We start from the raw sequence: 13,044 nt of genomic DNA, 5'->3' as shown, positions 1-13,044 counted from the left end.
CGTCAGGAGCAAAGAAAAAAAAACAATGGCCGCCGATCCCTTCTATGGGCAGGGCCGCTTCTACTGGTCCAATTAACTGTCACTCACCGTTACAAGGAGTGATGGGAGATATACGTCATAGGGACCTCCAAAGGTCCTGAAGCACAAAACCATAGAGTTCACCTGATCACGTGACCCGCAGGTCCTGCTACGCTATGAACAGGTAATTAACCATCTATTTACATTTATACAATCCTATGGATATAAATCCCAAATGGTTACTGGATAACTACTATCTGGATGAGAGGTGACTAGGGGTGAACTAAACAATAAGGACCCCGATGTCCTAGGGACTCTGTCTAAGGGGACCTATATACACAGGTACCGGATAGGATACGGTACTAGGACAACACAGGTCCATCATAAAAGGGGCCCTGTTTCTCAAAGGCCTACTTCTTACGACTACCAATTTCATAATTTTGCTCTGTGGTTGAAAATAATTATTATAATTATTTTTCTTTAAATAGGCACAACTATGGAATTTAGAGAAATCCTTCCACAATGTAGAGTTGCTAACAACCTGGCTATTGTAAACAAAGATGAAAAAATTTGTTTCAAGCTCACATCCTGATTTATATTTTGATGTGCCATAAAATATACATGCAGAAGTAGTGTTGAGCACGAATATTTGAATAGCAAATTAATTTTTGCAAATATCGGAACTTCGTGATTTTGCTAATATTTTGAATATCACAAATTATATTTGTTATGCCGAATATTCTTTTTTTTTCTTTTTTTTCATAGTACACATCACAATGATGTACTGTGTACTGTGTACAGTGTAATAAAAAGTGATCCTTCCTTGCTTCCAGCTTGTGATCCAAAAAATGCGAATATGCAAAAATATGCAAAATCGGAATTTCCAGAGGACACTGATCCCTCTCTTCTTTTAGCTTGTGGGCCAATAAGAAGGATGCAAAATACAGTTGTCAGAGGTTAGCAACATACCTAGCAACCAATAGGAAAGTAGCTAGTTGAAAGATATAATCGCTCATGCGCATTTTGCAAATTTTAGTACGAATTTCGCATGGAAAAAAAAAGTGAACAAATATTCGAATTTGCCAATATAGGACAAATATTCGTCCAAACATTTGCAAATTTGAATATGGCCTATGCCGCTCATCACTATGCAGGAGCAGAAACTCAGGAGGCAGGAGGCCCTGATTCTGTACAATACACTGACCGGCTTGGAAGTCCTCCTGTTTTCCTAATAGCTCCTAGTGGAGCCTACCCCAGACCAGTTCTCCTGTTGCAGTAGTGGTGAAAGATACTCTTGAGTGCTACATGATTACTAAACATTTATTTTCCAAACAGCAACATTAGCCCCTTTTTAAGTAGATCAATGAGTGACATCACTACTTCTGAGAACCCTTTAATTAATTGATTTACTATAATAATTAGCAACACCAAGAAAGGGCTGTACTGCTTTCAAGGTCTTAAGCTAAACCCAGTCTGCAATGGCTTATTGCTTAGGAACAGTACTGCAAGGTTATTGTCACATATCGTCAGGGAAGGAGTGCACACTATTCTCGCCCACTCCCCTATTTCTGCCTACTTACATACCTGCCCTAGGTGATGGGTACGTAACCACGGTGACAGTCCCTCCCTAGACAAGTGAGGGACGTAGTTTGTTTTAATCTATTCCTCTATTCCTGGTGTCCAGGGCCACCATCAGGGGGATACAGCTGGTATCCCAGTAAGGGGCCTGGGCCACCAGGGGCCCAGAGCCCTATGGCTGCACCCTGACGGTAGTTCCCATGCTAGGAACCGTGGTGGCACAGTCCCTGCAGTGGGGTAACTGGACCCACTAATTATTTGGGCCCCATCGGACCCCCTGTGTCTGGGCATGCAGGTGAAGAGGAGGCTGTCAGGGAACCTGATACACCTGTCCCGAATTCCTGAGCGGCCGCAACTTTCAACACTAAGTGCGCCTTTAAGACGTACACAGTGTTGAATGTGTGTCGTGGCTCACGTGACAGGAAGGAGCCAATATATGGGGGCAATATAAGGGGGCATAATAATCTATGGGGGCAATGTAAGGGGGCATAATGATCTATGGGGCAATGTAAGGGGACATAAGCTTTGGGGGCAATGTAAGGAGGCATAAAAATCTATGGAGGCAATGTAAGGGGGCATACAAATCTATGGGGACAATATAAGGGGGCATAAGAATCTATGGGGGCGATGTAAGGGGGCATAAGAAACTATGGGGCAATGTAAGGGGGCATAAGAACCTATGGGGGCAATGCAAGGGACATAATAATCTATGGTGCAATATAAGGGGGCATACTGATCTATGAGGGCAATATAAGGGGGCATAATAATCTATGGGGGCAATGGGTCTAATAATCTGTGGGGAAATGCAAGAGGGCCTAATTAATATGGGGGCAAAGTAAGAGGACCTAATTAATATGGGTGAAGCAGAACAAAGACAAATAACCTATGGGGGCAATGTTTGGGCCCTAATACTTTATTGGGGTAATGTGAGGGGGCCTGCTACTTAGGGGGCAATGTGAGAGAACCTTATGCTAAATGTGAGCAATGTAAGGGGGCCTAATACTATACGGAAACAGAGGGGCCTAATGCTATATGGGGGCAATGCAAGGGGGCCTAGTACTATACAGGAGCACAGAAGGATCTAATACTATATGGGGCAGTGTTATACAAAAAGGGGGTTTGCATAAAGGGGAGGATTTTGCTATAGCGAGAAGCCTAAAATGGCTGTCTGGCAGATTTGGTGGAGACGAGTTGTGGTTGGGAGAAATCTTCATGATGACCCAGGACAGATGGAGAAGAAAGAGAAACGTGAACGTCTCCAAACATAGAAGACGCCCCCTGTGAGTATGTAACTGTAATCACTTATACAGACTGCAGCACCTGTGTACAGCTGATGATATTCTGTACAGTCAATTTTTGAGTAGAGCCACTTACAGCATATTTGATGTTGCGGATGCGCTGCTGACACTCACAGAGCAAATTCCCTGCTCCCATGTTTCCGCTTGTAGCTGTGGGTTTCACACCAACAGTCACAGGTTGACACACAGAGCTACCCGGCTGCAGCAGGGAGCTTGCTCTGCAGTCGCTCTGTGACTGTCGGCAGAGCATCCAAATATGCTGCAGATGGGCTGTGGGACTCTACCCTTAGAGGGGTATTGGTCTTTATATAGTGTTTTTTATCCAATAACAGTGTTAATGATAGTGGTGATGGTGTGATGCAATTATTTGTCCCTTGTAAAGTGACGTTATTAGTGATACAGGTCTGTGTATTATGCTTTATTTCCTTACAGTATGATGGTATTATTTAGTCACTGCAGGAGTGATATGTTGCCCTGAAGTGGAGGTATTATTTTATGTTCCTGAGCCCAATACTATAATAATATCTAGTGTGTGCCACAGGGAGAGGGGGGAAGTCCTTGAGCTGTGTTAGGAGCCCTCAAATTTTTGATAGCTGCCCTGCTGGTGTCATAATGTCCAGTCTCTCAATTTCAGCAAATGTCAGAACCTCCAAATTACCCTCATTTTCTTTTATGATATTACCAACGAGATGGGCAGAACCAACTTTGGTTTTAATAGAATGTATATGCTCTCTGAATCCCATTTAGAGTCTTCCAATAGTTGATCCCATATAAACTCTTTTATATGCGAATGTCAGATAGTAAATAGAATGGTCAGAGTGATAACAAATAAATGGGCGCACATTAATATTCGTACTGCCTATACTGACAACTTTTTTTGCTGGAAGAGATTGCAGAAGGAGCCTCTTCCGCATCAATGGTTCCCTTTGAGGGTCGTGCTCTGTAGACAAGTTTGTGTACCTTTTTTCAGGCCAAGTCCACTACATTCAATGATGTTTTTCAAACTTCTACATCTTACACTGGGTTATCTGATTTTGAAGTGTATTACAGTAAGGCTTTATAATCTGCCTTAGGGAAGTCTGTAGTCAGGAAAGAGGTCTACAGGACTATAGTGACTATAGGCTGGCACTTTTAGCACCAGATTTTTTTAGAACTAAAATCTGAGGAGTGACAAATCTAAATACCAGTGTACAGTGGTATACAATTGACAGCTGCAGGAGAAGCATTCTCAACTGCTGACCCCACATCTGTTCAACTATAAGCAATATGTGCTAGCAGACTTATAAAACAGTCACTGTGATTGAATCTGTAGCATGTCAATGATAGCTTCCAGTAAGGAGAGGTTGTGAGCACAAATGGCTTGGCTTTTAAGAAAAAGGCTTCACAGCGGTATTGTCCAGGTGGATCTAAGAGCACTGTGAAGTTTTACTTTTCTTTGGAGCAATGCTTTAAGTTCATACATTATTTGAAATTCTTGGTATAGAAGCAGTCAGAAGGCATCTTTTAATATTTTCAACAGTCTAAAATGTCCATACCAACAGAATAAGTGCATGTTTGTTTCAGTTACTGGATGCTGCAGTACTTGTTGAATCTGAAACTCCAAACTGTTAAATGCTTTATATATTTAATAAGATAGACAAATGCACAAGTAAATAATTCATAGCTTTTGATCCTTTGTGCAGTACTTCTTGCCTTACCTTGTCAGAAAAAATGACCTCCAAAAAGCTAAAAGGATTATGAAAGGGGTACTCCGGCCCTAAGACATCTTATCCCCTGTTTGGAGTCGCGCCACAACCAGACATGCCAGACTCCTTCTCTGTTGCCCGTCGCGGTCTGCGCTGCGATTCGCATTCCACGATGCGATCGTGCCAAGCCCACTGCCCATTACCTTCTCCGTCTACCCCGTGTCTCATCTGTTCTTCCTGCCTGCCGGCTCGTGCATCTCCTCCTCCTAGGGCGTGCACGTGCCGGCTCTCTGAAATTTAAAGGGCCAGTACGCCACTAATTGGTCCTTGTTTTTTCCTGCCCCTATATATGTGTGCACTTCCTTTAACCCCTGCCAGATCTTTGTGCCCCACAGCCATAGAGTAAGTGCTCCATACTCCAATATTCTGCCTTACTGTGTACCTGACCACCTTGCTACGTTTCCTGACCACACTTCAGTGTCGCCTGTCCTGACCTTCCTGCCTCTCCTCGACTACGAATTTGCCTTATCCTTCCTGTGCCACGCTTCACCTTTGCAGCCTGTGTGGATGATTCGTATCAGGGGTAGCTACCTGGGTGCCGCCTGCTGCAGCAAGTCCATCCCTCTTTGCGGTGGGCTCTGGTGAAAACCAGTGTTCAATGCATCTGGAATTAAAGGCTGACCAGTTCCCGACTGAGCGAGCAAAGGTGGCATTTGTGGACAGTCTACTCTCCGGGAAAGCCCTGGCCTGGGCTACTCCACTCTGGGACCGAAACGATCCTGTATCTTCCAACTTGCAAGCCTTCCTCTGAGCTTCTCCTCGGCCGAAACCGCACTACTACTGAACCTACGAAAGGGGACTCTACTGTTGGTGACTACGTGGTCCAGTTCCGCAACCTTGCCTCCAAATTGGCCTGGAATAATGAGACCCTGTGTGCTACCTTTAAAAAAGGACTTTCCAGTAGAGTGAAGGATGCTCTCACTGCACAAGATCCTAGATCTTCCCTGAGTGACCTCATTCAGTTATCCACTCGAATAGATGTGCGATTGCAGAGAGGCAGGAGGAACTTCACCAAGAACGTGAACCTGTTCGGACACGTCGTCTTCTCTGTTTGGCACCTGTGTTCCAGCTGCTACCTCAACCACCCTCTTTTCAGTCAGCCGAAGAAGCTATGCAGGTGGATCGTGCCCATCAAACCCTGCAGGAGAGGTTCTGCCGACAAAATGAAAATTTGTGTCTCTACTGTGCCAGCCCAGAGCATTTCCTCAAAGTTTTTCCTTTGCAAGCTCCATGTCCAGGAAACGCACGCACCTAGGAAATGTGGGAGAGGTGTCCCTAGGTGTGAATTCCACCTCTCCTCACTGACCTTACCAGTTCAAGTCACCACAGCCACAGCCTTACTAGATTCAGGATCTGCTGGAAACTTTATCAATGCCTCCCTGATCCACGAACACCATCTCCAGATCACATGGCTCGTTAAGCCTTTGTACATCTCCTCCTTCAATGGAGAATGCCTGAACTATGTGTTACAATACAGCACTGTACCACTTTTGTTGCAAGTGAGAGTTTTGAACAAGGAGAAAATCGAGTTCTATGTTCTTCCTCATTGTACTTCGGAGCTACTTCTTGGTCTCCCTTGGCTACAAAGTCACACCCCAACTCTAGACTGGCAAACTGGTGAGATCACCCGTTGGGGATCCTACTGCCAGAACCACTGTCTGGCGACTCTAATACCCAAGAGTGTCTTGCTGTCTCCTTTCCTGGTGGGTCTGCCTCTTCCTTATCAGGACTATTCTGATGTCTTCTGCAAAAAGCCTTATGATTGCCTGATTGACCTTCTGCCAGGGACTATGCCTCGCAAGCAAGCCATGGCACAATACATAAAGGAGACTCTCCAGAAGGGCTTCATCAGGAAATCCTCATCCCCTGCCAGTGCTGGATTCTTCTTTTTAGAAAAGAAGGACGGGTCTCTCCGTCCTTGTATTGATTACAGAGGACTTAAGAAGATCACAATCAAAAAACGGGATCCCTTACCTTTGATTTTTGAGCTCTATGATCGCCTGCGGGTGCCAATGTCTTCTCCAAGTTGGATCTGCGAGGAGAATACAACCTCATCAGAATTCGGGAAGGAGACGAATGGAAGACGGCCTTTAATACCCGTGATGGGCACTTCGAGTACCTTGTGATGCCATTTGGTCTTTGTAACGTCCCAGCCGTTTTACAAAAATTTGTCAATGACATCTTCCGTGATCTTCTCTACACATGTGTCGTGGTGTATCTGGATGATATCCTGATCTTCTCACCGAACTTGGAGCTTCATCGCACACATGTGCGACAGGTCGTATGACGCCTACGAGACAGTTGTCTCTACGCAAAACTTGAGAAATGCCTCTTCGAGAAGACCAGTCTTCTGTTTCCTGGATATATAGTTTCCAATCAAGGCCTCCAGATGGACCCTGATAAGTTGTCTTCGGTTCTTAACTGGCCTCGGCCTGCGGGCTATACAATGCTTTCTGGGGTTTGCCAATTATTATCGGCAGTTTGTTCCACACTTCTCCTTGGTTGCTCCGATAGTGGCTCTTACTAAGAAGAACAGTCACCCCAAATCCTGGCCTCTTGAGGCCAAAGAAGCCTTCTCCAGATTGAAATCGGCCTTTGCCTCTACTCCAGTTTTATCGAGACCTGACCCAGAAAAAAACCCTTCTTCATTGAAGTAGATGCCTCTTCGGTAGGAGCTGGAGCTACTCTTACCCAAAAGACCTCCGGGGGTAAAACCGTGACTTGTGGTTTTTTCTACAAGACCTTTTTGAATGCCAAGAGGAATTATTCCATTGGAGATCATGAACTATTGGCCAACTATTTAGCTCGCCTTGGAAGAATGGCGTCACTTACTCGAAGGCTCTACTCATCCAGGCAGTATCTACACAGACCATAAGTGTTACGCCTAGCGCTCCGGGTCCCCGCTCCTCCCCGGAGCGCTCACGGCGTCTTTCTCCCTGCAGCGCCCCGGTCAGTCCCGCTGACCGGGAGCGCTGCACTGTTTTGGCCGTTGGGGATGCGATTCGCACAGCGGGACGCGCCCGCTCGCGAATCGCATCCCAGGTCACTTACCCGTCCCGGTCCCCTGCTGTCATGTGCTGGCGCGCGCGGCTCCGCTCTCTAGGGCGCGCGCGCGCCAGCTCTCTGAGACTTAAAGGGCCAGTGCACCAATGATTGGTGCCTGGCCCAATTAGCTTATTGGCTCCCACCTGCTCCCTGCCTTTATCTAGTCTCCTCCCTTGCACTCCCTTGCCGGATCTTGTTGCCTTGTGCCAGTGAAAGCGTTTAGTGTGTCCAAAGCCTGTGTACCTGAACTTCTGCTACCCATCCTGACTACGAACCTTGCCGCCTGCCCCCGACCTTCTGCTACGTCTGACCTTGCTTCTGCCTACTCCCTTGTACCGCGCCTATCTTCAGCAGCCAGAGAGGTGAGCCGTTGCTAGTGGATACGACCTGGTCACTACCGCCGCAGCAAGACCATCCCGCTTTGCGGCGGGCTCTGGTGAAAACCAGTAGTGGCTTAGAACCGGTCCACTAGCACGGTCCACGCCAATCCCTCTCTGGCACAGAGGATCCACTACCTGGAAGCCGAATCGTGACAGTAGATCCGGCCATGGATCCCGCTGAGGTGCCGCTGCCAAGTCTCGCTGATCTTCCCACGGTGGTCGCTCAGCAATCGCAGCAGATTGCCCAACAGGGACAGCAGCTGTCGCAGTTGACCGCCATGTTACAGCAAATTCTGCCTCTGCTACAGCAGCAACCATCTCCTCCGCCAGCTCCTGCACCTCCTCCGCAGCGAGTGGCCGCTCCTAACCTCCGCTTGTCCCTGCCGGACAAATTTGATGGGGACTCCAGACTCTGCCGTGGATTTTTGTCTCAGTGTTCCCTGCATATGGAGATGTTGTCAGACTTGTTTCCTACTGAACGGTCTAAGGTGGCATTCGTAGTAAGTCTTCTTTCAGGAAAGGCCTTGTCTTGGGCCACACCGCTCTGGGACCGCAATGATCCTGCCACAGCCACAGTCCAGTCCTTCTTTGCTGAAGTCCGAAGTGTCTTTGAGGAACCTGCCCGAGCCTCTTCTGCTGAGACTGCCTTGCTGAACCTGGTCCAGGGTAATTCTTCCGTTGGCGAGTACGCCATACAATTCCGTACTTTTGCTTCTGAACTATCCTGGAATAATGAGGCTCTCTGCGCGACCTTTAAAAAAGGCCTATCCAGTCGCATCAAGGATGTGCTGGCCGCACGAGAGATTCCTGCCAACCTCCAAGAACTCATCCATTTGGCTACCCGCATTGACATGCGTTTTTCTGAGCGACACCAAGAGCTCCGCCAGGAAAAAGACTTAGATCTCTGGGCACCTCTCCCACAGCATCCTTTGCAGTCTTCGCCTGGGCCTCCCGCCGAGGAGGCCATGCAAGTGGATCGGTCTCGCCTGACCCAGGAAGAGAGGAATCGCCGTAGAGAAGAAAATCTCTGTCTGTACTGTGCCAGTACTGAGCATTTCTTGGTGGATTGCCCTATCCGTCCTCCACGCCTGGGAAACGCACGCACGCACCCAGCTCACGTGGGTGTGGCATCTTTTGCTTCTAAGTTTTCTTCTCCACGTCTCACGGTGCCCGTGCGGATTTCCTCTACAGCCAACTCCTCCATCTCAGCCGTGGCCTGCTTGGACTCTGGTGCCTCCGGGAATTTTATGTTGGAGTCCTTTGTTAATAGATTCAGCATCCCGGTGACCCGTCTCGTCAAACCGCTCTACATTTCCGCGGTCAACGGAGCCAGATTGGACTGCACCGTGCGTTACCGCACAGAACCCCTCCTGATGTCTATCGGACCCCACCACGAAAGGATTGAGTTCTTCATTCTCCCCAACTGTACCTCTGAGGTCCTCCTCGGTCTGCCTTGGCTCCGGCTTCATTCCCCCACCATTGATTGGACCACCGGGGAGATCAGGAACTGGGACTCTGCCTGCCACAGGAAGTGTCTCTCCCCCCCTCCCAGTCCCATCAGGCAAGCCTCTGTGCCTCCCCATGGCCCCCGTCCTGGTGTCACACTGCCCCGTGCCAGGCCTCGCCCTCTGCCCTCCCTCCCCATTCCCACTCCTGCTGTACTGCCTGCCGTTGAGGAAACCCTCCATTCTTTCCCGGTGTCCTCATCCCAGGGGAGGCAGTTACCGGACAAAGAGAAGGGGAGACCTAAGGGGGGGGGGTACTGTTACGCCTAGCGCTCCGGGTCCCCGCTCCTCCCCGGAGCGCTCACGGCGTCTTTCTCCCTGCAGCGCCCCGGTCAGTCCCGCTGACCGGGAGCGCTGCACTGTTTTGGCCGTTGGGGATGCGATTCGCACAGCGGGACGCGCCCGCTCGCGAATCGCATCCCAGGTCACTTACCCGTCCCGGTCCCCTGCTGTCATGTGCTGGCGCGCGCGGCTCCGCTCTCTAGGGCGCGCGCGCGCCAGCTCTCTGAGACTTAAAGGGCCAGTGCACCAATGATTGGTGCCTGGCCCAATTAGCTTATTGGCTCCCACCTGCTCCCTGCCTTTATCTAGTCTCCTCCCTTGCACTCCCTTGCCGGATCTTGTTGCCTTGTGCCAGTGAAAGCGTTTAGTGTGTCCAAAGCCTGTGTACCTGAACTTCTGCTACCCATCCTGACTACGAACCTTGCCGCCTGCCCCCGACCTTCTGCTACGTCTGACCTTGCTTCTGCCTACTCCCTTGTACCGCGCCTATCTTCAGCAGCCAGAGAGGTGAGCCGTTGCTAGTGGATACGACCTGGTCACTACCGCCGCAGCAAGACCATCCCGCTTTGCGGCGGGCTCTGGTGAAAACCAGTAGTGGCTTAGAACCGGTCCACTAGCACGGTCCACGCCAATCCCTCTCTGGCACAGAGGATCCACTACCTGGAAGCCGAATCGTGACAATAAGAACCTTTTGTACCTTCAGTCCGCTCAACGTCTGAATCCCTGGCAGGTCAGGTGGTCTCTTTCCTTCTCCAGATTCAATCTCCTAATCCATTTTCGTCCCGCAGAAAAGAATATCAAGGCAGATGCTCACTCCAGGGCTTCAGATGTGGTGGGTCTGGACTCTTCCCCTCGGCACATAGTGCCTCCTGAACGTTTGGTCTCTGTTGCATCTCTTGACCTACAGCAAGTTCCACCTGGGAGGTCTTTTGTACCTTCCCGCCATGGAATAAAGGTATTGAATTGGGGACATTCTTCTCTATTGGCCGGGCACCCTGGAATTCTACTCAGCTCATCTCTCGTCATTATTGGTGGCCAAACTTGGAACGCAATGTTATTGATTTTGTATGTTCCTGCACTACTTGTGCCAGAGACAAGACTCCACGTCTTTAACCTGCAGGTTTTCTTTAACCTTTGCCCATTCCAGAGGGCCCTTGGACACACATCGCCATGGACTTCATCACTGACCTACCATCCTCCTCTAACAACACAGTCATCTGGGTTGTCAAAGATCGTTTCTCCAAAATGTCCAATTGTTTTCCTTTGCCTGGACTTCCCTCTGCTCCTCAGCTAGCAGATCAATTCTTTAGGCATATTTTTCATTTAAATGGTTTGCCGTTACACATTGTCTCTGACCAAGGGGTCCAATTTCTCTCCAAGTTCTGGCAGGCGCTCTGTTTTCGCCTCAAAGTCAAGTTGGACTTTTCTTCTGCATATCACCCACAGACCGATGGACAGGTAGAGAGGGTGAATCAAATTCCGGATGATTACCTCCGTCACTATCTCTCCGCACGACAGGACAATTGGGCCAATTTGCTACCTGGAGCTGAATTTTCCTATAACCACCGGGACTCTGAGTCTACTAAAAAGTCTCCATTCTTCATTGTTATGGCCACCATCCACGCCCTCCTCTTCCTCTACCTGCTTCTTCTGGCGTACCGGCTGTGGATTACCAGGTCCAGGATTTCTTGGCTATTTGGCAGGAGACTTGACAGTCCTTGGAACACGCCACTGCCCTCATGAAGTCTCACGCCAACAAGAGAAGAAGATCGCCTTCGATCTTCTCTCCTGGAGATAATGTCTGGCTGTCTGCTAAATATGTTCGACTGAAGATCCCCAGCTACAAATTTAGTCCTCAGTTCCTGGGTCCTTTTAAAATTTTACTTCAAATGAACCCCATCTCCTACAAGCTCTGCCTCCCTCCTACCCTTTGCATTCTGGATTCCTTACATGTCTCTCTCCTTAAGCCACTAGTCCTTAACTGTTTCTCCTGAGATGAAGTCCCGCTGGTGGGGATGTCACACCCTGCCCCCGCAATGCATATCTATGGAAGGGGGCATGGATAGGGGATAATATGTCTTAGGGCTGGAGTACCGCCTTTAAAGAACAATTCCAAACTGAATGATTTTGTATTGTTTAATGAATATGACAATGTTACAAATCAGTGAAGGTCATTTAAGCATGTGAAGAACAGTCGGGCAATGTGAGACACTAAATTCAAATGAAAATACATGGGACATCTTCAATACTTACTAAAATGTCGGCTGCAAAAGGTCATATTAAGGAGAATATGGAGAAGTAATTATCCAAGTAATTCATTTGTTACAGAACTAAAAACATTGCTGACCCTTGAAATTATTTTTGTGATAAGTTTAACTTGTGATGGTGTTATTCAACATGAACTTGATTTTGCTATTTTTCACACTAATAATTTAACATGAATCTTATTATGAGAAATATATCTAGAAAACAATCTAGATGCAGCAAAAAAAAAAAAAAATATTTGAAGCTTGCTTGAACAGGTTGAATGCTTTATTGTCTGAACAGTCAGGATATACCAAATGTTATTTTATGTAACCATGTTATTTTATGTATCCATGTTTTTTTTTTATGTATCCAGCTTTCAAGGAGTTTTGCTTTACAATACAGATACTTGACTTATGAAGAATGATACTTCTTTTGTGAGGGTTACCAAACCTTTATGTTGCAAATACAATGTAGAAGTACATAAAATAAATAAATGTAAAAATAATAATACAAAATTGTAAACTGCTACTTTTAACATAGGTCCCTTTTATCATCTCTTGAGCAACAAGATGCAACATTTTCATGGCTTGTTTACATACTGTAGATACTATATGACAAAATCATCTTGCTGGATTTCTAAAACTGTTTATTAAGTTAAATGATTATTAAATTACCGTATATACTCGAGTATAGGCCGAGTTTTTCAGCACGATTTTTCGTGCTGAAAACACCCCCCTCGGCTTATACTCGAGTGAACTCCCCCACCCGCAGTGGTCTTCAACCTGCGGACCTCCAGAGGTTTCAAAACTACAACTCCCAGCAAGCCCGGGCAGCCATCGGCTGTCCGGGCTTGCTGGGAGTTGTAGTTTTGAAACCTCCGGAGGTCCGCAGGTTGAAGACCACTGCGGCCTTCAACATCATCCAGCCCCCTCTCACCCCCTTTAGT

Source organism: Hyla sarda, chromosome 3 (genome assembly GCF_029499605.1).
Source record: "Hyla sarda isolate aHylSar1 chromosome 3, aHylSar1.hap1, whole genome shotgun sequence".
In the NCBI taxonomy this organism is placed as follows: domain Eukaryota; kingdom Metazoa; phylum Chordata; class Amphibia; order Anura; family Hylidae; genus Hyla; species Hyla sarda.
This window is presented reverse-complemented; position numbering follows the sequence as displayed.